This window comes from Clavelina lepadiformis, chromosome 2 (genome assembly GCF_947623445.1).
Source record: "Clavelina lepadiformis chromosome 2, kaClaLepa1.1, whole genome shotgun sequence".
NCBI classification, from domain to species: Eukaryota; Metazoa; Chordata; class Ascidiacea; order Aplousobranchia; family Clavelinidae; genus Clavelina; species Clavelina lepadiformis.
The window spans coordinates 2079087-2101924 of record NC_135241.1 but is presented as its reverse complement, the minus strand read 5'-3'; the positions used below and the strand labels follow the sequence as shown (position 1 = coordinate 2101924).

General features: G+C 41.2%; 11 non-coding genes across 11 annotated transcripts; all 11 read left to right on the top strand.

The window, feature by feature from the left end:
• The first annotated feature begins 322 nt into the window (after positions 1 to 322).
• Trnas-cga (transfer RNA serine (anticodon CGA)) lies at positions 323 to 404 on the top strand. The gene has a single exon. It is a non-coding gene; the product is annotated as a tRNA-Ser (tRNA).
• Positions 405 to 2491: 2087 nt separating this feature from the next.
• Positions 2492 to 2573, top strand: Trnas-cga (transfer RNA serine (anticodon CGA)). Its single transcript has one exon. It is a non-coding gene; the product is annotated as a tRNA-Ser (tRNA).
• Positions 2574 to 4764: 2191 nt separating this feature from the next.
• On the top strand, positions 4765 to 4846 carry Trnas-cga (transfer RNA serine (anticodon CGA)). Its single transcript has one exon. It is a non-coding gene; the product is annotated as a tRNA-Ser (tRNA).
• A 2191-nt stretch (positions 4847 to 7037) lies between these two features.
• Trnas-cga (transfer RNA serine (anticodon CGA)) lies at positions 7038 to 7119 on the top strand. The gene has a single exon. It is a non-coding gene; the product is annotated as a tRNA-Ser (tRNA).
• A 2217-nt stretch (positions 7120 to 9336) lies between these two features.
• Positions 9337 to 9418, top strand: Trnas-cga (transfer RNA serine (anticodon CGA)). Its single transcript has one exon. It is a non-coding gene; the product is annotated as a tRNA-Ser (tRNA).
• A 2087-nt stretch (positions 9419 to 11505) lies between these two features.
• On the top strand, positions 11506 to 11587 carry Trnas-cga (transfer RNA serine (anticodon CGA)). Its single transcript has one exon. It is a non-coding gene; the product is annotated as a tRNA-Ser (tRNA).
• A 2191-nt stretch (positions 11588 to 13778) lies between these two features.
• On the top strand, positions 13779 to 13860 carry Trnas-cga (transfer RNA serine (anticodon CGA)). Its single transcript has one exon. It is a non-coding gene; the product is annotated as a tRNA-Ser (tRNA).
• A 2087-nt stretch (positions 13861 to 15947) lies between these two features.
• On the top strand, positions 15948 to 16029 carry Trnas-cga (transfer RNA serine (anticodon CGA)). Its single transcript has one exon. It is a non-coding gene; the product is annotated as a tRNA-Ser (tRNA).
• A 2217-nt stretch (positions 16030 to 18246) lies between these two features.
• On the top strand, positions 18247 to 18328 carry Trnas-cga (transfer RNA serine (anticodon CGA)). The gene has a single exon. It is a non-coding gene; the product is annotated as a tRNA-Ser (tRNA).
• Positions 18329 to 20415: 2087 nt separating this feature from the next.
• Trnas-cga (transfer RNA serine (anticodon CGA)) lies at positions 20416 to 20497 on the top strand. The gene has a single exon. It is a non-coding gene; the product is annotated as a tRNA-Ser (tRNA).
• Positions 20498 to 22688: 2191 nt separating this feature from the next.
• Positions 22689 to 22770, top strand: Trnas-cga (transfer RNA serine (anticodon CGA)). The gene has a single exon. It is a non-coding gene; the product is annotated as a tRNA-Ser (tRNA).
• The last annotated feature ends 68 nt before the right edge of the window (positions 22771 to 22838 follow it).

Sequence of the window (22838 nt, the reverse complement as noted above, 5' to 3'; positions counted from 1 at the left end):
CTTGATTTTCATCTAGACTACGCTAGCTACATTTTCATCTTGTCAGATTTGAAAGTCAGGAGAAGATTCCGGAAACATCGACATGGTGGAATCTATCTAGTGATTCGAGAAAAGTGCCATTTTATCTATTTGCATTGCACATTAAGCACAGTTGTCGTGGCCGACAACTTAAGGCAACGTTAAGGCGACAGACTTGAAATCTGTTAGGCTATGCCCGCGTAGGTTCGAATCCTGCCGACAACGCCGATATTACTTTTGCAATTTCATATGGATATTCGGAAAAGTGCGATTTTATCTATTTCTCATCTATGCATTAAGCACAGTTGTCGTGGCCGAGTGGTTAAGGCGACAGACTCGAAATCTGTTGGGCCCTGCCCGCGTAGGTTCGAATCCCGCCGACAACGCCGATATTACTTTTGCAATTTCATATGGATATTCGGAAATGTGCCATTTTAACTATTTCATCTATGCATTAAGCACAGTTGTCGTGGCCGAGTGGTTAAGGCGACAGACTTGAAATCTGTTAGGCTATGCCCGCGTAGGTTCGAATCCTGCCGACAATGCAGATATTACTTTTGCAATTTCATATGGATATTCGGAAATGTGCGATTTTAACTATTTCATCTATGCATTAAGCACAGTTGTCGTGGCCGAGTGGTTAAGGCGACAGACTAGAAATCTGCTGGGCTCTGCCCGCTTAGGTTCGAATCCTGCCGACAATGCAGATATTACTTTTGCAATTTCATCCTAAAGCAATAAAGTCAAGATGCGCAGAAAGCATAGGGTGGGTGGGGGGAAACCCATAGCACAGTGGAAAAACCGGAGAACGTCGACAGACAAGTTGCAGGTTCAAACCAGCGAGCCGCAGAGCGACGAGCCAACAACCGTTTGATGACCATTTGACTGTCTAGGCCACCAGCTGGCCAGACTCACGTCTGCAGCAAATAACAAATAACAGTTATTTACTTTAGTACTTAAAATTTAGTTGAAACTAGCTTATAGTTAATACACTACAGAGACGTAGGCGTAGCTAGGTCTCGAAATCAGCTTGGATTTCATCTAGACTACGCTAGCTTGATTTTCATCTAGACTACGCTTGCTTGATTTTCATCTAGACTACGCTAGCTTGATTTTCATCTAGACTACGCTAGCTTGATTTTCATCTAGACTACGCTAGCTTGATTTTCATCTAGACTACGCTAGCTACATTTTCTTCTTGTCAGATTTGAAAGTCAGGAGAAGATTCCGGAAACATCGACATGGTGGAATCTATCTAGTGATTCGAGAAAAGTGCCATTTTATCTATTTGCATTGCACATTAAGCACAGTTGCACTCACGTCTGCAGGCCACCAGCTGGCCAGACTCACGTCTGCAGGCCACCAGCTGGCCAGACTCACGTCTGCAGGCCACCAGCTGGCCAGAAAGAAGCTGCCAGAAGCTGTAAAAAAAGTTGAAAAAGTTGCAAAAACTTGCCCTACTAATCACCTAATCCTAATCCTAATCACTTACCTTATATAATATATATAGATATCTATATATAGATATAGTCATAAGTAAAACTAAAATTTATGAATTTCTTCACGTTTAAGGGGTCACTTCCCAATAAAACCACAATTTTGAGCCGGGCAACACAGTGATTGTGACCGTGTCGCACTCAATGCGTCATATTAAAAAAAGTAAAAATTTTCCGGTCCAATGCGCATGTGACGTCGATGTGGAGTAGTTCGTCGTTGCTTTGACGACAGCTGGTTCCAGGTTTAGGCTAAGTTGTAAATTTTGTGTGGGTTTGAATTTTTGTTTTTTTGGAGTATTTGTCATAAAATGTTAAGCTAAAAACTTGTTCTAAAGTTTAGGCAATTGTTATAGAAAACTGAGTACATGGATTTTGTCCAAATTAAGACTGTAGACAGACATAACCTAGGTCTTGTTGCAAGCCAAAATTCAGGGTAGGTTTATGATGTAGTTTTGCGTTGGTAGCTTCTTCATTTAACGCACTTTGCATTGAAAAGCCTATCTCTTTGAATTGGGACATGACCCCTTAAGCAAATAACAGTAGTTTACTTTAGTACTTAAAATTTAGTTGAAACTAGCTTATAGTTAATACACTACAGAGACGTAGGCGTAGCTAGGTCTCGAAATCAGCTTGGATTTCATCTAGACTACGCTAGCTTGATTTTCATCAAGACTACGCTTGCTTGATTTTCATCTTGTCAGATTTGAAAGTCAGGAGAAGATTCCGGAAACATCGACATGGTGGAATCTATCTAGTGATTCGAGAAAAGTGCCATTTTATCTATTTGCATTGCACATTAAGCACAGTTGTCGTGGCCGACAACTTAAGGCAACGTTAAGGCGACAGACTTGAAATCTGTTAGGCTATGCCCGCGTAGGTTCGAATCCTGCCGACAACGCCGATATTACTTTTGCAATTTCATATGGATATTCGGAAAAGTGCGATTTTATCTATTTCTCATCTATGCATTAAGCACAGTTGTCGTGGCCGAGTGGTTAAGGCGACAGACTCGAAATCTGTTGGGCCCTGCCCGCGTAGGTTCGAATCCCGCCGACAACGCCGATATTACTTTTGCAATTTCATATGGATATTCGGAAATGTGCCATTTTAACTATTTCATCTATGCATTAAGCACAGTTGTCGTGGCCGAGTGGTTAAGGCGACAGACTTGAAATCTGTTAGGCTATGCCCGCGTAGGTTCGAATCTTGCCGACAATGCAGATATTACTTTTGCAATTTCATATGGATATTCGGAAATGTGCCATTTTAACTATTTCATCTATGCATTAAGCACAGTTGTCGTGGCCGAGTGGTTAAGGCGACAGACTAGAAATCTGCTGGGCTCTGCCCGCTTAGGTTCGAATCCTGCCGACAATGCAGATATTACTTTTGCAATTTCATCCTAAAGCAATAAAGTCAAGATGCGCAGAAAGCATAGGGTGGGTGGGGGGAAACCCATAGCACAGTGGAAAAACCGGAGAACGTCGACAGACAAGCTGCAGGTTCAACCCAGCGAGCCGCAGAGCGACGAGCCAACAACCGTTTGATGACCATTTGACTGTCTAGGCCACCAGCTGGCCAGACTCATGTCTGCAGCAAATAACAAATAACAGTTATTTACTTTAGTACTTAAAATTTAGTTGAAACTAGCTTATAGTTAATACACTACAGAGACGTAGGCGTAGCTAGGTCTCGAAATCAGCTTGGATTTCATCTAGACTACGCTAGCTTGATTTTCATCTAGACTACGCTTGCTTGATTTTCATCTAGACTACGCTAGCTTGATTTTCATCTAGACTACGCTAGCTTGATTTTCATCTAGACTACGCTAGCTTGATTTTCATCTAGACTACGCTAGCTACATTTTCTTCTTGTCAGATTTGAAAGTCAGGAGAAGATTCCGGAAACATCGACATGGTGGAATCTATCTAGTGATTCGAGAAAAGTGCCATTTTATCTATTTGCATTGCACATTAAGCACAGTTGCACTCACGTCTGCAGGCCACCAGCTGGCCAGACTCACGTCTGCAGGCCACCAGCTGGCCAGACTCACGTCTGCAGGCCACCAGCTGGCCAGAAAGAAGCTGCCAGAAGCTGTAAAAAAAGTTGAAAAAGTTGCAAAAACTTGCCCTACTAATCACCTAATCCTAATCCTAATCACTTACCTTATATAATATATATAGATATCTATATATAGATATAGTCATAAGTAAAACTAAAATTTATGAATTTCTTCACGTTTAAGGGGTCACTTCCCAATAAAACCACAATTTTGAGCCGGGCAACACAGTGATTGTGACCGTGTCGCACTCAATGCGTCATATTAAAAAAAGTAAAAATTTTCCGGTCCAATGCGCATGTGACATCGATGTGGAGTAGTTCGTCGTTGCTTTGACGACAGCTGGTTCCAGGTTTAGGCTAAGTTGTAAATTTTGTGTGGGTTTGAATTTTTGTTTTTTTGGAGTATTTGTCATAAAATGTTAAGCTAAAAACTTGTTCTAAAGTTTAGGCAATTGTTATAGAAAACTGAGTACATGGATTTTGTCCAAATTAAGACTGTAGACAGACATAACCTAGGTCTTGTTGCAAGCCAAAATTCAGGGTAGGTTTATGATGTAGTTTTGCGTTGGTAGCTTCTTGATTTAACGCACTTTGCATTGAAAAGCCTATCTCTTTGAATTGGGACATGACCCCTTAAGCAAATAACAGTAGTTTACTTTAGTACTTAAAATTTAGTTGAAACTAGCTTATAGTTAATACACTACAGAGACGTAGGCGTAGCTAGGTCTCGAAATCAGCTTGGATTTCATCTAGACTACGCTAGCTTGATTTTCATCTAGACTACGCTTGCTTGATTTTCATCTAGACTACGCTAGCTTGATTTTCATCTAGACTACGCTAGCTTGATTTTCATCTAGACTACGCTAGCTTGATTTTCATCTAGACTACGCTAGCTACATTTTCATCTTGTCAGATTTGAAAGTCAGGAGAAGATTCCGGAAACATCGACATGGTGGAATCTATCTAGTGATTCGAGAAAAGTGCCATTTTATCTATTTGCATTGCACATTAAGCACAGTTGTCGTGGCCGACAACTTAAGGCAACGTTAAGGCGACAGACTTGAAATCTGTTAGGCTATGCCCGCGTAGGTTCGAATCCTGCCGACAACGCCGATATTACTTTTGCAATTTCATATGGATATTCGGAAAAGTGCGATTTTATCTATTTCTCATCTATGCATTAAGCACAGTTGTCGTGGCCGAGTGGTTAAGGCGACAGACTCGAAATCTGTTGGGCCCTGCCCGCGTAGGTTCGAATCCCGCCGACAACGCCGATATTACTTTTGCAATTTCATATGGATATTCGGAAATGTGCCATTTTAACTATTTCATCTATGCATTAAGCACAGTTGTCGTGGCCGAGTGGTTAAGGCGACAGACTTGAAATCTGTTAGGCTATGCCCGCGTAGGTTCGAATCCTGCCGACAATGCAGATATTACTTTTGCAATTTCATATGGATATTCGGAAATGTGCGATTTTAACTATTTCATCTATGCATTAAGCACAGTTGTCGTGGCCGAGTGGTTAAGGCGACAGACTAGAAATCTGCTGGGCTCTGCCCGCTTAGGTTCGAATCCTGCCGACAATGCAGATATTACTTTTGCAATTTCATCCTAAAGCAATAAAGTCAAGATGCGCAGAAAGCATAGGGTGGGTGGGGGGAAACCCATAGCACAGTGGAAAAACCGGAGAACGTCGACAGACAAGTTGCAGGTTCAAACCAGCGAGCCGCAGAGCGACGAGCCAACAACCGTTTGATGACCATTTGACTGTCTAGGCCACCAGCTGGCCAGACTCACGTCTGCAGCAAATAACAAATAACAGTTATTTACTTTAGTACTTAAAATTTAGTTGAAACTAGCTTATAGTTAATACACTACAGAGACGTAGGCGTAGCTAGGTCTCGAAATCAGCTTGGATTTCATCTAGACTACGCTAGCTTGATTTTCATCTAGACTACGCTTGCTTGATTTTCATCTAGACTACGCTAGCTTGATTTTCATCTAGACTACGCTAGCTTGATTTTCATCTAGACTACGCTAGCTTGATTTTCATCTAGACTACGCTAGCTACATTTTCTTCTTGTCAGATTTGAAAGTCAGGAGAAGATTCCGGAAACATCGACATGGTGGAATCTATCTAGTGATTCGAGAAAAGTGCCATTTTATCTATTTGCATTGCACATTAAGCACAGTTGCACTCACGTCTGCAGGCCACCAGCTGGCCAGACTCACGTCTGCAGGCCACCAGCTGGCCAGACTCACGTCTGCAGGCCACCAGCTGGCCAGAAAGAAGCTGCCAGAAGCTGTAAAAAAAGTTGAAAAAGTTGCAAAAACTTGCCCTACTAATCACCTAATCCTAATCCTAATCACTTACCTTATATAATATATATAGATATCTATATATAGATATAGTCATAAGTAAAACTAAAATTTATGAATTTCTTCACGTTTAAGGGGTCACTTCCCAATAAAACCACAATTTTGAGCCGGGCAACACAGTGATTGTGACCGTGTCGCACTCAATGCGTCATATTAAAAAAAGTAAAAATTTTCCGGTCCAATGCGCATGTGACGTCGATGTGGAGTAGTTCGTCGTTGCTTTGACGACAGCTGGTTCCAGGTTTAGGCTAAGTTGTAAATTTTGTGTGGGTTTGAATTTTTGTTTTTTTGGAGTATTTGTCATAAAATGTTAAGCTAAAAACTTGTTCTAAAGTTTAGGCAATTGTTATAGAAAACTGAGTACATGGATTTTGTCCAAATTAAGACTGTAGACAGACATAACCTAGGTCTTGTTGCAAGCCAAAATTCAGGGTAGGTTTATGATGTAGTTTTGCGTTGGTAGCTTCTTCATTTAACGCACTTTGCATTGAAAAGCCTATCTCTTTGAATTGGGACATGACCCCTTAAGCAAATAACAGTAGTTTACTTTAGTACTTAAAATTTAGTTGAAACTAGCTTATAGTTAATACACTACAGAGACGTAGGCGTAGCTAGGTCTCGAAATCAGCTTGGATTTCATCTAGACTACGCTAGCTTGATTTTCATCTAGACTACGCTTGCTTGATTTTCATCTAGACTACGCTAGCTTGATTTTCATCTAGACTACGCTAGCTTGATTTTCATCTAGACTACGCTAGCTTGATTTTCATCTAGACTACGCTAGCTACATTTTCATCTTGTCAGATTTGAAAGTCAGGAGAAGATTCCGGAAACATCGACATGGTGGAATCTATCTAGTGATTCGAGAAAAGTGCCATTTTATCTATTTGCATTGCACATTAAGCACAGTTGTCGTGGCCGACAACTTAAGGCAACGTTAAGGCGACAGACTTGAAATCTGTTAGGCTATGCCCGCGTAGGTTCGAATCCTGCCGACAACGCCGATATTACTTTTGCAATTTCATATGGATATTCGGAAAAGTGCGATTTTATCTATTTCTCATCTATGCATTAAGCACAGTTGTCGTGGCCGAGTGGTTAAGGCGACAGACTCGAAATCTGTTGGGCCCTGCCCGCGTAGGTTCGAATCCCGCCGACAACGCCGATATTACTTTTGCAATTTCATATGGATATTCGGAAATGTGCCATTTTAACTATTTCATCTATGCATTAAGCACAGTTGTCGTGGCCGAGTGGTTAAGGCGACAGACTTGAAATCTGTTAGGCTATGCCCGCGTAGGTTCGAATCCTGCCGACAATGCAGATATTACTTTTGCAATTTCATATGGATATTCGGAAATGTGCGATTTTAACTATTTCATCTATGCATTAAGCACAGTTGTCGTGGCCGAGTGGTTAAGGCGACAGACTAGAAATCTGCTGGGCTCTGCCCGCTTAGGTTCGAATCCTGCCGACAATGCAGATATTACTTTTGCAATTTCATCCTAAAGCAATAAAGTCAAGATGCGCAGAAAGCATAGGGTGGGTGGGGGGAAACCCATAGCACAGTGGAAAAACCGGAGAACGTCGACAGACAAGTTGCAGGTTCAAACCAGCGAGCCGCAGAGCGACGAGCCAACAACCGTTTGATGACCATTTGACTGTCTAGGCCACCAGCTGGCCAGACTCACGTCTGCAGCAAATAACAAATAACAGTTATTTACTTTAGTACTTAAAATTTAGTTGAAACTAGCTTATAGTTAATACACTACAGAGACGTAGGCGTAGCTAGGTCTCGAAATCAGCTTGGATTTCATCTAGACTACGCTAGCTTGATTTTCATCTAGACTACGCTTGCTTGATTTTCATCTAGACTACGCTAGCTTGATTTTCATCTAGACTACGCTAGCTTGATTTTCATCTAGACTACGCTAGCTTGATTTTCATCTAGACTACGCTAGCTACATTTTCTTCTTGTCAGATTTGAAAGTCAGGAGAAGATTCCGGAAACATCGACATGGTGGAATCTATCTAGTGATTCGAGAAAAGTGCCATTTTATCTATTTGCATTGCACATTAAGCACAGTTGCACTCACGTCTGCAGGCCACCAGCTGGCCAGACTCACGTCTGCAGGCCACCAGCTGGCCAGACTCACGTCTGCAGGCCACCAGCTGGCCAGAAAGAAGCTGCCAGAAGCTGTAAAAAAAGTTGAAAAAGTTGCAAAAACTTGCCCTACTAATCACCTAATCCTAATCCTAATCACTTACCTTATATAATATATATAGATATCTATATATAGATATAGTCATAAGTAAAACTAAAATTTATGAATTTCTTCACGTTTAAGGGGTCACTTCCCAATAAAACCACAATTTTGAGCCGGGCAACACAGTGATTGTGACCGTGTCGCACTCAATGCGTCATATTAAAAAAAGTAAAAATTTTCCGGTCCAATGCGCATGTGACGTCGATGTGGAGTAGTTCGTCGTTGCTTTGACGACAGCTGGTTCCAGGTTTAGGCTAAGTTGTAAATTTTGTGTGGGTTTGAATTTTTGTTTTTTTGGAGTATTTGTCATAAAATGTTAAGCTAAAAACTTGTTCTAAAGTTTAGGCAATTGTTATAGAAAACTGAGTACATGGATTTTGTCCAAATTAAGACTGTAGACAGACATAACCTAGGTCTTGTTGCAAGCCAAAATTCAGGGTAGGTTTATGATGTAGTTTTGCGTTGGTAGCTTCTTCATTTAACGCACTTTGCATTGAAAAGCCTATCTCTTTGAATTGGGACATGACCCCTTAAGCAAATAACAGTAGTTTACTTTAGTACTTAAAATTTAGTTGAAACTAGCTTATAGTTAATACACTACAGAGACGTAGGCGTAGCTAGGTCTCGAAATCAGCTTGGATTTCATCTAGACTACGCTAGCTTGATTTTCATCTAGACTACGCTTGCTTGATTTTCATCTAGACTACGCTAGCTTGATTTTCATCTAGACTACGCTAGCTTGATTTTCATCTAGACTACGCTAGCTTGATTTTCATCTAGACTACGCTAGCTACATTTTCATCTAGACTACGCTTGCTTGATTTTCATCTTGTCAGATTTGAAAGTCAGGAGAAGATTCCGGAAACATCGACATGGTGGAATCTATCTAGTGATTCGAGAAAAGTGCCATTTTATCTATTTGCATTGCACATTAAGCACAGTTGTCGTGGCCGACAACTTAAGGCAACGTTAAGGCGACAGACTTGAAATCTGTTAGGCTATGCCCGCGTAGGTTCGAATCCTGCCGACAACGCCGATATTACTTTTGCAATTTCATATGGATATTCGGAAAAGTGCGATTTTATCTATTTCTCATCTATGCATTAAGCACAGTTGTCGTGGCCGAGTGGTTAAGGCGACAGACTCGAAATCTGTTGGGCCCTGCCCGCGTAGGTTCGAATCCCGCCGACAACGCCGATATTACTTTTGCAATTTCATATGGATATTCGGAAATGTGCCATTTTAACTATTTCATCTATGCATTAAGCACAGTTGTCGTGGCCGAGTGGTTAAGGCGACAGACTTGAAATCTGTTAGGCTATGCCCGCGTAGGTTCGAATCTTGCCGACAATGCAGATATTACTTTTGCAATTTCATATGGATATTCGGAAATGTGCCATTTTAACTATTTCATCTATGCATTAAGCACAGTTGTCGTGGCCGAGTGGTTAAGGCGACAGACTAGAAATCTGCTGGGCTCTGCCCGCTTAGGTTCGAATCCTGCCGACAATGCAGATATTACTTTTGCAATTTCATCCTAAAGCAATAAAGTCAAGATGCGCAGAAAGCATAGGGTGGGTGGGGGGAAACCCATAGCACAGTGGAAAAACCGGAGAACGTCGACAGACAAGCTGCAGGTTCAAACCAGCGAGCCGCAGAGCGACGAGCCAACAACCGTTTGATGACCATTTGACTGTCTAGGCCACCAGCTGGCCAGACTCACGTCTGCAGCAAATAACAAATAACAGTTATTTACTTTAGTACTTAAAATTTAGTTGAAACTAGCTTATAGTTAATACACTACAGAGACGTAGGCGTAGCTAGGTCTCGAAATCAGCTTGGATTTCATCTAGACTACGCTAGCTTGATTTTCATCTAGACTACGCTTGCTTGATTTTCATCTAGACTACGCTAGCTTGATTTTCATCTAGACTACGCTAGCTTGATTTTCATCTAGACTACGCTAGCTTGATTTTCATCTAGACTACGCTAGCTACATTTTCTTCTTGTCAGATTTGAAAGTCAGGAGAAGATTCCGGAAACATCGACATGGTGGAATCTATCTAGTGATTCGAGAAAAGTGCCATTTTATCTATTTGCATTGCACATTAAGCACAGTTGCACTCACGTCTGCAGGCCACCAGCTGGCCAGACTCACGTCTGCAGGCCACCAGCTGGCCAGACTCACGTCTGCAGGCCACCAGCTGGCCAGAAAGAAGCTGCCAGAAGCTGTAAAAAAAGTTGAAAAAGTTGCAAAAACTTGCCCTACTAATCACCTAATCCTAATCCTAATCACTTACCTTATATAATATATATAGATATCTATATATAGATATAGTCATAAGTAAAACTAAAATTTATGAATTTCTTCACGTTTAAGGGGTCACTTCCCAATAAAACCACAATTTTGAGCCGGGCAACACAGTGATTGTGACCGTGTCGCACTCAATGCGTCATATTAAAAAAAGTAAAAATTTTCCGGTCCAATGCGCATGTGACGTCGATGTGGAGTAGTTCGTCGTTGCTTTGACGACAGCTGGTTCCAGGTCTAGGCTAAGTTGTAAATTTTGTGTGGGTTTGAATTTTTGTTTTTTTGGAGTATTTGTCATAAAATGTTAAGCTAAAAACTTGTTCTAAAGTTTAGGCAATTGTTATAGAAAACTGAGTACATGGATTTTGTCCAAATTAAGACTGTAGACAGACATAACCTAGGTCTTGTTGCAAGCCAAAATTCAGGGTAGGTTTATGATGTAGTTTTGCGTTGGTAGCTTCTTGATTTAATGCACTTTGCATTGAAAAGCCTATCTCTTTGAATTGGGACATGACCCCTTAAGCAAATAACAGAAGTTTACTTTAGTACTTAAAATTTAGTTGAAACTAGCTTATAGTTAATACACTACAGAGACGTAGGCGTAGCTAGGTCTCGAAATCAGCTTGGATTTCATCTAGACTACGCTAGCTTGATTTTCATCTAGACTACGCTTGCTTGATTTTCATCTTGTCAGATTTGAAAGTCAGGAGAAGATTCCGGAAACATCGACATGGTGGAATCTATCTAGTGATTCGAGAAAAGTGCCATTTTATCTATTTGCATTGCACATTAAGCACAGTTGTCGTGGCCGACAACTTAAGGCAACGTTAAGGCGACAGACTTGAAATCTGTTAGGCTATGCCCGCGTAGGTTCGAATCCTGCCGACAACGCCGATATTACTTTTGCAATTTCATATGGATATTCGGAAAAGTGCGATTTTATCTATTTCTCATCTATGCATTAAGCACAGTTGTCGTGGCCGAGTGGTTAAGGCGACAGACTCGAAATCTGTTGGGCCCTGCCCGCGTAGGTTCGAATCCCGCCGACAACGCCGATATTACTTTTGCAATTTCATATGGATATTCGGAAATGTGCCATTTTAACTATTTCATCTATGCATTAAGCACAGTTGTCGTGGCCGAGTGGTTAAGGCGACAGACTTGAAATCTGTTAGGCTATGCCCGCGTAGGTTCGAATCTTGCCGACAATGCAGATATTACTTTTGCAATTTCATATGGATATTCGGAAATGTGCCATTTTAACTATTTCATCTATGCATTAAGCACAGTTGTCGTGGCCGAGTGGTTAAGGCGACAGACTAGAAATCTGCTGGGCTCTGCCCGCTTAGGTTCGAATCCTGCCGACAATGCAGATATTACTTTTGCAATTTCATCCTAAAGCAATAAAGTCAAGATGCGCAGAAAGCATAGGGTGGGTGGGGGGAAACCCATAGCACAGTGGAAAAACCGGAGAACGTCGACAGACAAGCTGCAGGTTCAAACCAGCGAGCCGCAGAGCGACGAGCCAACAACCGTTTGATGACCATTTGACTGTCTAGGCCACCAGCTGGCCAGACTCACGTCTGCAGCAAATAACAAATAACAGTTATTTACTTTAGTACTTAAAATTTAGTTGAAACTAGCTTATAGTTAATACACTACAGAGACGTAGGCGTAGCTAGGTCTCGAAATCAGCTTGGATTTCATCTAGACTACGCTAGCTTGATTTTCATCTAGACTACGCTTGCTTGATTTTCATCTAGACTACGCTAGCTTGATTTTCATCTAGACTACGCTAGCTTGATTTTCATCTAGACTACGCTAGCTTGATTTTCATCTAGACTACGCTAGCTACATTTTCTTCTTGTCAGATTTGAAAGTCAGGAGAAGATTCCGGAAACATCGACATGGTGGAATCTATCTAGTGATTCGAGAAAAGTGCCATTTTATCTATTTGCATTGCACATTAAGCACAGTTGCACTCACGTCTGCAGGCCACCAGCTGGCCAGACTCACGTCTGCAGGCCACCAGCTGGCCAGACTCACGTCTGCAGGCCACCAGCTGGCCAGAAAGAAGCTGCCAGAAGCTGTAAAAAAAGTTGAAAAAGTTGCAAAAACTTGCCCTACTAATCACCTAATCCTAATCCTAATCACTTACCTTATATAATATATATAGATATCTATATATAGATATAGTCATAAGTAAAACTAAAATTTATGAATTTCTTCACGTTTAAGGGGTCACTTCCCAATAAAACCACAATTTTGAGCCGGGCAACACAGTGATTGTGACCGTGTCGCACTCAATGCGTCATATTAAAAAAAGTAAAAATTTTCCGGTCCAATGCGCATGTGACGTCGATGTGGAGTAGTTCGTCGTTGCTTTGACGACAGCTGGTTCCAGGTTTAGGCTAAGTTGTAAATTTTGTGTGGGTTTGAATTTTTGTTTTTTTGGAGTATTTGTCATAAAATGTTAAGCTAAAAACTTGTTCTAAAGTTTAGGCAATTGTTATAGAAAACTGAGTACATGGATTTTGTCCAAATTAAGACTGTAGACAGACATAACCTAGGTCTTGTTGCAAGCCAAAATTCAGGGTAGGTTTATGATGTAGTTTTGCGTTGGTAGCTTCTTCATTTAACGCACTTTGCATTGAAAAGCCTATCTCTTTGAATTGGGACATGACCCCTTAAGCAAATAACAGTAGTTTACTTTAGTACTTAAAATTTAGTTGAAACTAGCTTATAGTTAATACACTACAGAGACGTAGGCGTAGCTAGGTCTCGAAATCAGCTTGGATTTCATCTAGACTACGCTAGCTTGATTTTCATCTAGACTACGCTTGCTTGATTTTCATCTAGACTACGCTAGCTTGATTTTCATCTAGACTACGCTAGCTTGATTTTCATCTAGACTACGCTAGCTTGATTTTCATCTAGACTACGCTAGCTACATTTTCATCTTGTCAGATTTGAAAGTCAGGAGAAGATTCCGGAAACATCGACATGGTGGAATCTATCTAGTGATTCGAGAAAAGTGCCATTTTATCTATTTGCATTGCACATTAAGCACAGTTGTCGTGGCCGACAACTTAAGGCAACGTTAAGGCGACAGACTTGAAATCTGTTAGGCTATGCCCGCGTAGGTTCGAATCCTGCCGACAACGCCGATATTACTTTTGCAATTTCATATGGATATTCGGAAAAGTGCGATTTTATCTATTTCTCATCTATGCATTAAGCACAGTTGTCGTGGCCGAGTGGTTAAGGCGACAGACTCGAAATCTGTTGGGCCCTGCCCGCGTAGGTTCGAATCCCGCCGACAACGCCGATATTACTTTTGCAATTTCATATGGATATTCGGAAATGTGCCATTTTAACTATTTCATCTATGCATTAAGCACAGTTGTCGTGGCCGAGTGGTTAAGGCGACAGACTTGAAATCTGTTAGGCTATGCCCGCGTAGGTTCGAATCCTGCCGACAATGCAGATATTACTTTTGCAATTTCATATGGATATTCGGAAATGTGCGATTTTAACTATTTCATCTATGCATTAAGCACAGTTGTCGTGGCCGAGTGGTTAAGGCGACAGACTAGAAATCTGCTGGGCTCTGCCCGCTTAGGTTCGAATCCTGCCGACAATGCAGATATTACTTTTGCAATTTCATCCTAAAGCAATAAAGTCAAGATGCGCAGAAAGCATAGGGTGGGTGGGGGGAAACCCATAGCACAGTGGAAAAACCGGAGAACGTCGACAGACAAGTTGCAGGTTCAAACCAGCGAGCCGCAGAGCGACGAGCCAACAACCGTTTGATGACCATTTGACTGTCTAGGCCACCAGCTGGCCAGACTCACGTCTGCAGCAAATAACAAATAACAGTTATTTACTTTAGTACTTAAAATTTAGTTGAAACTAGCTTATAGTTAATACACTACAGAGACGTAGGCGTAGCTAGGTCTCGAAATCAGCTTGGATTTCATCTAGACTACGCTAGCTTGATTTTCATCTAGACTACGCTTGCTTGATTTTCATCTAGACTACGCTAGCTTGATTTTCATCTAGACTACGCTAGCTTGATTTTCATCTAGACTACGCTAGCTTGATTTTCATCTAGACTACGCTAGCTACATTTTCTTCTTGTCAGATTTGAAAGTCAGGAGAAGATTCCGGAAACATCGACATGGTGGAATCTATCTAGTGATTCGAGAAAAGTGCCATTTTATCTATTTGCATTGCACATTAAGCACAGTTGCACTCACGTCTGCAGGCCACCAGCTGGCCAGACTCACGTCTGCAGGCCACCAGCTGGCCAGACTCACGTCTGCAGGCCACCAGCTGGCCAGAAAGAAGCTGCCAGAAGCTGTAAAAAAAGTTGAAAAAGTTGCAAAAACTTGCCCTACTAATCACCTAATCCTAATCCTAATCACTTACCTTATATAATATATATAGATATCTATATATAGATATAGTCATAAGTAAAACTAAAATTTATGAATTTCTTCACGTTTAAGGGGTCACTTCCCAATAAAACCACAATTTTGAGCCGGGCAACACAGTGATTGTGACCGTGTCGCACTCAATGCGTCATATTAAAAAAAGTAAAAATTTTCCGGTCCAATGCGCATGTGACGTCGATGTGGAGTAGTTCGTCGTTGCTTTGACGACAGCTGGTTCCAGGTCTAGGCTAAGTTGTAAATTTTGTGTGGGTTTGAATTTTTGTTTTTTTGGAGTATTTGTCATAAAATGTTAAGCTAAAAACTTGTTCTAAAGTTTAGGCAATTGTTATAGAAAACTGAGTACATGGATTTTGTCCAAATTAAGACTGTAGACAGACATAACCTAGGTCTTGTTGCAAGCCAAAATTCAGGGTAGGTTTATGATGTAGTTTTGCGTTGGTAGCTTCTTCATTTAACGCACTTTGCATTGAAAAGCCTATCTCTTTGAATTGGGACATGACCCCTTAAGCAAATAACAGTAGTTTACTTTAGTACTTAAAATTTAGTTGAAACTAGCTTATAGTTAATACACTACAGAGACGTAGGCGTAGCTAGGTCTCGAAATCAGCTTGGATTTCATCTAGACTACGCTAGCTTGATTTTCATCTAGACTACGCTTGCTTGATTTTCATCTTGTCAGATTTGAAAGTCAGGAGAAGATTCCGGAAACATCGACATGGTGGAATCTATCTAGTGATTCGAGAAAAGTGCCATTTTATCTATTTGCATTGCACATTAAGCACAGTTGTCGTGGCCGACAACTTAAGGCAACGTTAAGGCGACAGACTTGAAATCTGTTAGGCTATGCCCGCGTAGGTTCGAATCCTGCCGACAACGCCGATATTACTTTTGCAATTTCATATGGATATTCGGAAAAGTGCGATTTTATCTATTTCTCATCTATGCATTAAGCACAGTTGTCGTGGCCGAGTGGTTAAGGCGACAGACTCGAAATCTGTTGGGCCCTGCCCGCGTAGGTTCGAATCCCGCCGACAACGCCGATATTACTTTTGCAATTTCATATGGATATTCGGAAATGTGCCATTTTAACTATTTCATCTATGCATTAAGCACAGTTGTCGTGGCCGAGTGGTTAAGGCGACAGACTTGAAATCTGTTAGGCTATGCCCGCGTAGGTTCGAATCTTGCCGACAATGCAGATATTACTTTTGCAATTTCATATGGATATTCGGAAATGTGCCATTTTAACTATTTCATCTATGCATTAAGCACAGTTGTCGTGGCCGAGTGGTTAAGGCGACAGACTAGAAATCTGCTGGGCTCTGCCCGCTTAGGTTCGAATCCTGCCGACAATGCAGATATTACTTTTGCAATTTCATCCTAAAGCAATAAAGTCAAGATGCGCAGAAAGCATAGGGTGGGTGGGGGGAAACCCATAGCACAGTGGAAAAACCGGAGAACGTCGACAGACAAGTTGCAGGTTCAAACCAGCGAGCCGCAGAGCGACGAGCCAACAACCGTTTGATGACCATTTGACTGTCTAGGCCACCAGCTGGCCAGACTCACGTCTGCAGCAAATAACAAATAACAGTTATTTACTTTAGTACTTAAAATTTAGTTGAAACTAGCTTATAGTTAATACACTACAGAGACGTAGGCGTAGCTAGGTCTCGAAATCAGCTTGGATTTCATCTAGACTACGCTAGCTTGATTTTCATCTAGACTACGCTTGCTTGATTTTCATCTAGACTACGCTAGCTTGATTTTCATCTAGACTACGCTAGCTTGATTTTCATCTAGACTACGCTAGCTTGATTTTCATCTAGACTACGCTAGCTACATTTTCTTCTTGTCAGATTTGAAAGTCAGGAGAAGATTCCGGAAACATCGACATGGTGGAATCTATCTAGTGATTCGAGAAAAGTGCCATTTTATCTATTTGCATTGCACATTAAGCACAGTTGCACTCACGTCTGCAGGCCACCAGCTGGCCAGACTCACGTCTGCAGGCCACCAGCTGGCCAGACTCACGTCTGCAGGCCACCAGCTGGCCAGAAAGAAGCTGCCAGAAGCTGTAAAAAAAGTTGAAAAAGTTGCAAAAACTTGCCCTACTAATCACCTAATCCTAATCCTAATCACTTACCTTATATAATATATATAGATATCTATATATAGATATAGTCATAAGTAAAACTAAAATTTATGAATTTCTTCACGTTTAAGGGGTCACTTCCCAAAAAAACCACAATTTTGAGCCGGGCAACACAGTGATTGTGACCGTGTCGCACTCAATGCGTCATATTAAAAAAAGTAAAAATTTTCCGGTCCAATGCGCATGTGACGTCGATGTGGAGTAGTTCGTCGTTGCTTTGACGACAGCTGGTTCCAGGTTTAGGCTAAGTTGTAAATTTTGTGTGGGTTTGAATTTTTGTTTTTTTGGAGTATTTGTCATAAAATGTTAAGCTAAAAACTTGTTCTAAAGTTTAGGCAATTGTTATAGAAAACTGAGTACATGGATTTTGTCCAAATTAAGACTGTAGACAGACATAACCTAGGTCTTGTTGCAAGCCAAAATTCAGGGTAGGTTTATGATGTAGTTTTGCGTTGGTAGCTTCTTCATTTAACGCACTTTGCATTGAAAAGCCTATCTCTTTGAATTGGGACATGACCCCTTAAGCAAATAACAGTAGTTTACTTTAGTACTTAAAATTTAGTTGAAACTAGCTTATAGTTAATACACTACAGAGACGTAGGCGTAGCTAGGTCTCGAAATCAGCTTGGATTTCATCTAGACTACGCTAGCTTGATTTTCATCTAGACTACGCTTGCTTGATTTTCATCTAGACTACGCTAGCTTGATTTTCATCTAGACTACGCTAGCTTGATTTTCATCTAGACTACGCTAGCTTGATTTTCATCTAGACTACGCTAGCTACATTTTCATCTAGACTACGCTTGCTTGATTTTCATCTTGTCAGATTTGAAAGTCAGGAGAAGATTCCGGAAACATCGACATGGTGGAATCTATCTAGTGATTCGAGAAAAGTGCCATTTTATCTATTTGCATTGCACATTAAGCACAGTTGTCGTGGCCGACAACTTAAGGCAACGTTAAGGCGACAGACTTGAAATCTGTTAGGCTATGCCCGCGTAGGTTCGAATCCTGCCGACAACGCCGATATTACTTTTGCAATTTCATATGGATATTCGGAAAAGTGCGATTTTATCTATTTCTCATCTATGCATTAAGCACAGTTGTCGTGGCCGAGTGGTTAAGGCGACAGACTCGAAATCTGTTGGGCCCTGCCCGCGTAGGTTCGAATCCCGCCGACAACGCCGATATTACTTTTGCAATTTCATATGGATATTCGGAAATGTGCCATTTTAACTATTTCATCTATGCATTAAGCACAGTTGTCGTGGCCGAGTGGTTAAGGCGACAGACTTGAAATCTGTTAGGCTATGCCCGCGTAGGTTCGAATCTTGCCGACAATGCAGATATTACTTTTGCAATTTCATATGGATATTCGGAAATGTGCCATTTTAACTATTTCATCTATGCATTAAGCACAGTTGTCGTGGCCGAGTGGTTAAGGCGACAGACTAGAAATCTGCTGGGCTCTGCCCGCTTAGGTTCGAATCCTGCCGACAATGCAGATATTACTTTTGCAATTTCATCCTAAAGCAATAAAGTCAAGATGCGCAGAAAGCATAGGGTGGGTGGGGGGAAACCCATAGCACAGTGGAAAAACCGGAGAACGTCGACAGACAAGCTGCAGGTTCAAACCAGCGAGCCGCAGAGCGACGAGCCAACAACCGTTTGATGACCATTTGACTGTCTAGGCCACCAGCTGGCCAGACTCACGTCTGCAGCAAATAACAAATAACAGTTATTTACTTTAGTACTTAAAATTTAGTTGAAACTAGCTTATAGTTAATACACTACAGAGACGTAGGCGTAGCTAGGTCTCGAAATCAGCTTGGATTTCATCTAGACTACGCTAGCTTGATTTTCATCTAGACTACGCTTGCTTGATTTTCATCTAGACTACGCTAGCTTGATTTTCATCTAGACTACGCTAGCTTGATTTTCATCTAGACTACGCTAGCTTGATTTTCATCTAGACTACGCTAGCTACATTTTCTTCTTGTCAGATTTGAAAGTCAGGAGAAGATTCCGGAAACATCGACATGGTGGAATCTATCTAGTGATTCGAGAAAAGTGCCATTTTATCTATTTGCATTGCACATTAAGCACAGTTGCACTCACGTCTGCAGGCCACCAGCTGGCCAGACTCACGTCTGCAGGCCACCAGCTGGCCAGACTCACGTCTGCAGGCCACCAGCTGGCCAGAAAGAAGCTGCCAGAAGCTGTAAAAAAAGTTGAAAAAGTTGCAAAAACTTGCCCTACTAATCACCTAATCCTAATCCTAATCACTTACCTTATATAATATATATAGATATCTATATATAGATATAGTCATAAGTAAAACTAAAATTTATGAATTTCTTCACGTTTAAGGGGTCACTTCCCAATAAAACCACAATTTTGAGCCGGGCAACACAGTGATTGTGACCGTGTCGCACTCAATGCGTCATATTAAAAAAAGTAAAAATTTTCCGGTCCAATGCGCATGTGACGTCGATGTGGAGTAGTTCGTCGTTGCTTTGACGACAGCTGGTTCCAGGTCTAGGCTAAGTTGTAAATTTTGTGTGGGTTTGAATTTTTGTTTTTTTGGAGTATTTGTCATAAAATGTTAAGCTAAAAACTTGTTCTAAAGTTTAGGCAATTGTTATAGAAAACTGAGTACATGGATTTTGTCCAAATTAAGACTGTAGACAGACATAACCTAGGTCTTGTTGCAAGCCAAAATTCAGGGTAGGTTTATGATGTAGTTTTGCGTTGGTAGCTTCTTGATTTAATGCACTTTGCATTGAAAAGCCTATCTCTTTGAATTGGGACATGACCCCTTAAGCAAATAACAGAAGTTTACTTTAGTACTTAAAATTTAGTTGAAACTAGCTTATAGTTAATACACTACAGAGACGTAGGCGTAGCTAGGTCTCGAAATCAGCTTGGATTTCATCTAGACTACGCTAGCTTGATTTTCATCTAGACTACGCTTGCTTGATTTTCATCTTGTCAGATTTGAAAGTCAGGAGAAGATTCCGGAAACATCGACATGGTGGAATCTATCTAGTGATTCGAGAAAAGTGCCATTTTATCTATTTGCATTGCACATTAAGCACAGTTGTCGTGGCCGACAACTTAAGGCAACGTTAAGGCGACAGACTTGAAATCTGTTAGGCTATGCCCGCGTAGGTTCGAATCCTGCCGACAACGCCGATATTACTTTTGCAATTTCATATGGATATTCGGAAAAGTGCGATTTTATCTATTTCTCATCTATGCATTAAGCACAGTTGTCGTGGCCGAGTGGTTAAGGCGACAGACTCGAAATCTGTTGGGCCCTGCCCGCGTAGGTTCGAATCCCGCCGACAACGCCGATATTACTTTTGCAATTTCATATGGATATTCGGAAATGTGCCATTTTAACTATTTCATCTATGCATTAAGCACAGTTGTCGTGGCCGAGTGGTTAAGGCGACAGACTTGAAATCTGTTAGGCTATGCCCGCGTAGGTTCGAATCTTGCCGACAATGCAGATATTACTTTTGCAATTTCATATGGATATTCGGAAATGTGCGATTTTAACTATTTCATCTATGCATTAAGCACAGTTGTCGTGGCCGAGTGGTTAAGGCGACAGACTAGAAATCTGCTGGGCTCTGCCCGCTTAGGTTCGAATCCTGCCGACAATGCAGATATTACTTTTGCAATTTCATCCTAAAGCAATAAAGTCAAGATGCGCAGAAAGCATAGGGTGGGTGGGGGGAAACCCATAGCACAGTGGAAAAACCGGAGAACGTCGACAGACAAGCTGCAGGTTCAAACCAGCGAGCCGCAGAGCGACGAGCCAACAACCGTTTGATGACCATTTGACTGTCTAGGCCACCAGCTGGCCAGACTCACGTCTGCAGCAAATAACAAATAACAGTTATTTACTTTAGTACTTAAAATTTAGTTGAAACTAGCTTATAGTTAATACACTACAGAGACGTAGGCGTAGCTAGGTCTCGAAATCAGCTTGGATTTCATCTAGACTACGCTAGCTTGATTTTCATCTAGACTACGCTTGCTTGATTTTCATCTAGACTACGCTAGCTTGATTTTCATCTAGACTACGCTAGCTTGATTTTCATCTAGACTACGCTAGCTTGATTTTCATCTAGACTACGCTAGCTACATTTTCTTCTTGTCAGATTTGAAAGTCAGGAGAAGATTCCGGAAACATCGACATGGTGGAATCTATCTAGTGATTCGAGAAAAGTGCCATTTTATCTATTTGCATTGCACATTAAGCACAGTTGCACTCACGTCTGCAGGCCACCAGCTGGCCAGACTCACGTCTGCAGGCCCCCAGCTGGCCAGACTCACGTCTGCAGGCCACCAGCTGGCCAGAAAGAAGCTGCCAGAAGCTGTAAAAAAAGTTGAAAAAGTTGCCAAAACTTGCCCTACTAATCACCTAATCCTAATCCTAATCACTTACCTTATATAATATATATAGATATCTATATATAGATATAGTCATAAGTAAAACTAAAATTTATGAATTTCTTCACGTTTAAGGGGTCACTTCCCAATAAAACCACAATTTTGAGCCGGGCAACACAGTGATTGTGACCGTGTCGCACTCAATGCGTCATATTAAAAAAAGTAAAAATTTTCCGGTCCAATGCGCATGTGACGTCGATGTGGAGTAGTTCGTCGTTGCTTTGACGACAGCTGGTTCCAGGTTTAGGCTAAGTTGTAAATTTTGTGTGGGTTTGAATTTTTGTTTTTTTGGAGTATTTGTCATAAAATGTTAAGCTAAAAACTTGTTCTAAAGTTTAGGCAATTGTTATAGAAAACTGAGTACATGGATTTTGTCCAAATTAAGACTGTAGACAGACATAACCTAGGTCTTGTTGCAAGCCAAAATTCAGGGTAGGTTTATGATGTAGTTTTGCGTTGGTAGCTTCTTCATTTAACGCACTTTGCATTGAAAAGCCTATCTCTTTGAATTGGGACATGACCCCTTAAGCAAATAACAGTAGTTTACTTTAGTACTTAAAATTTAGTTGAAACTAGCTTATAGTTAATACACTACAGAGACGTAGGCGTAGCTAGGTCTCGAAATCAGCTTGGATTTCATCTAGACTACGCTAGCTTGATTTTCATCTAGACTACGCTTGCTTGATTTTCATCTAGACTACGCTAGCTTGATTTTCATCTAGACTACGCTAGCTTGATTTTCATCTAGACTACGCTAGCTTGATTTTCATCTAGACTACGCTAGCTACATTTTCATCTTGTCAGATTTGAAAGTCAGGAGAAGATTCCGGAAACATCGACATGGTGGAATCTATCTAGTGATTCGAGAAAAGTGCCATTTTATCTATTTGCATTGCACATTAAGCACAGTTGTCGTGGCCGACAACTTAAGGCAACGTTAAGGCGACAGACTTGAAATCTGTTAGGCTATGCCCGCGTAGGTTCGAATCCTGCCGACAACGCCGATATTACTTTTGCAATTTCATATGGATATTCGGAAAAGTGCGATTTTATCTATTTCTCATCTATGCATTAAGCACAGTTGTCGTGGCCGAGTGGTTAAGGCGACAGACTCGAAATCTGTTGGGCCCTGCCCGCGTAGGTTCGAATCCCGCCGACAACGCCGATATTACTTTTGCAATTTCATATGGATATTCGGAAATGTGCCATTTTAACTATTTCATCTATGCA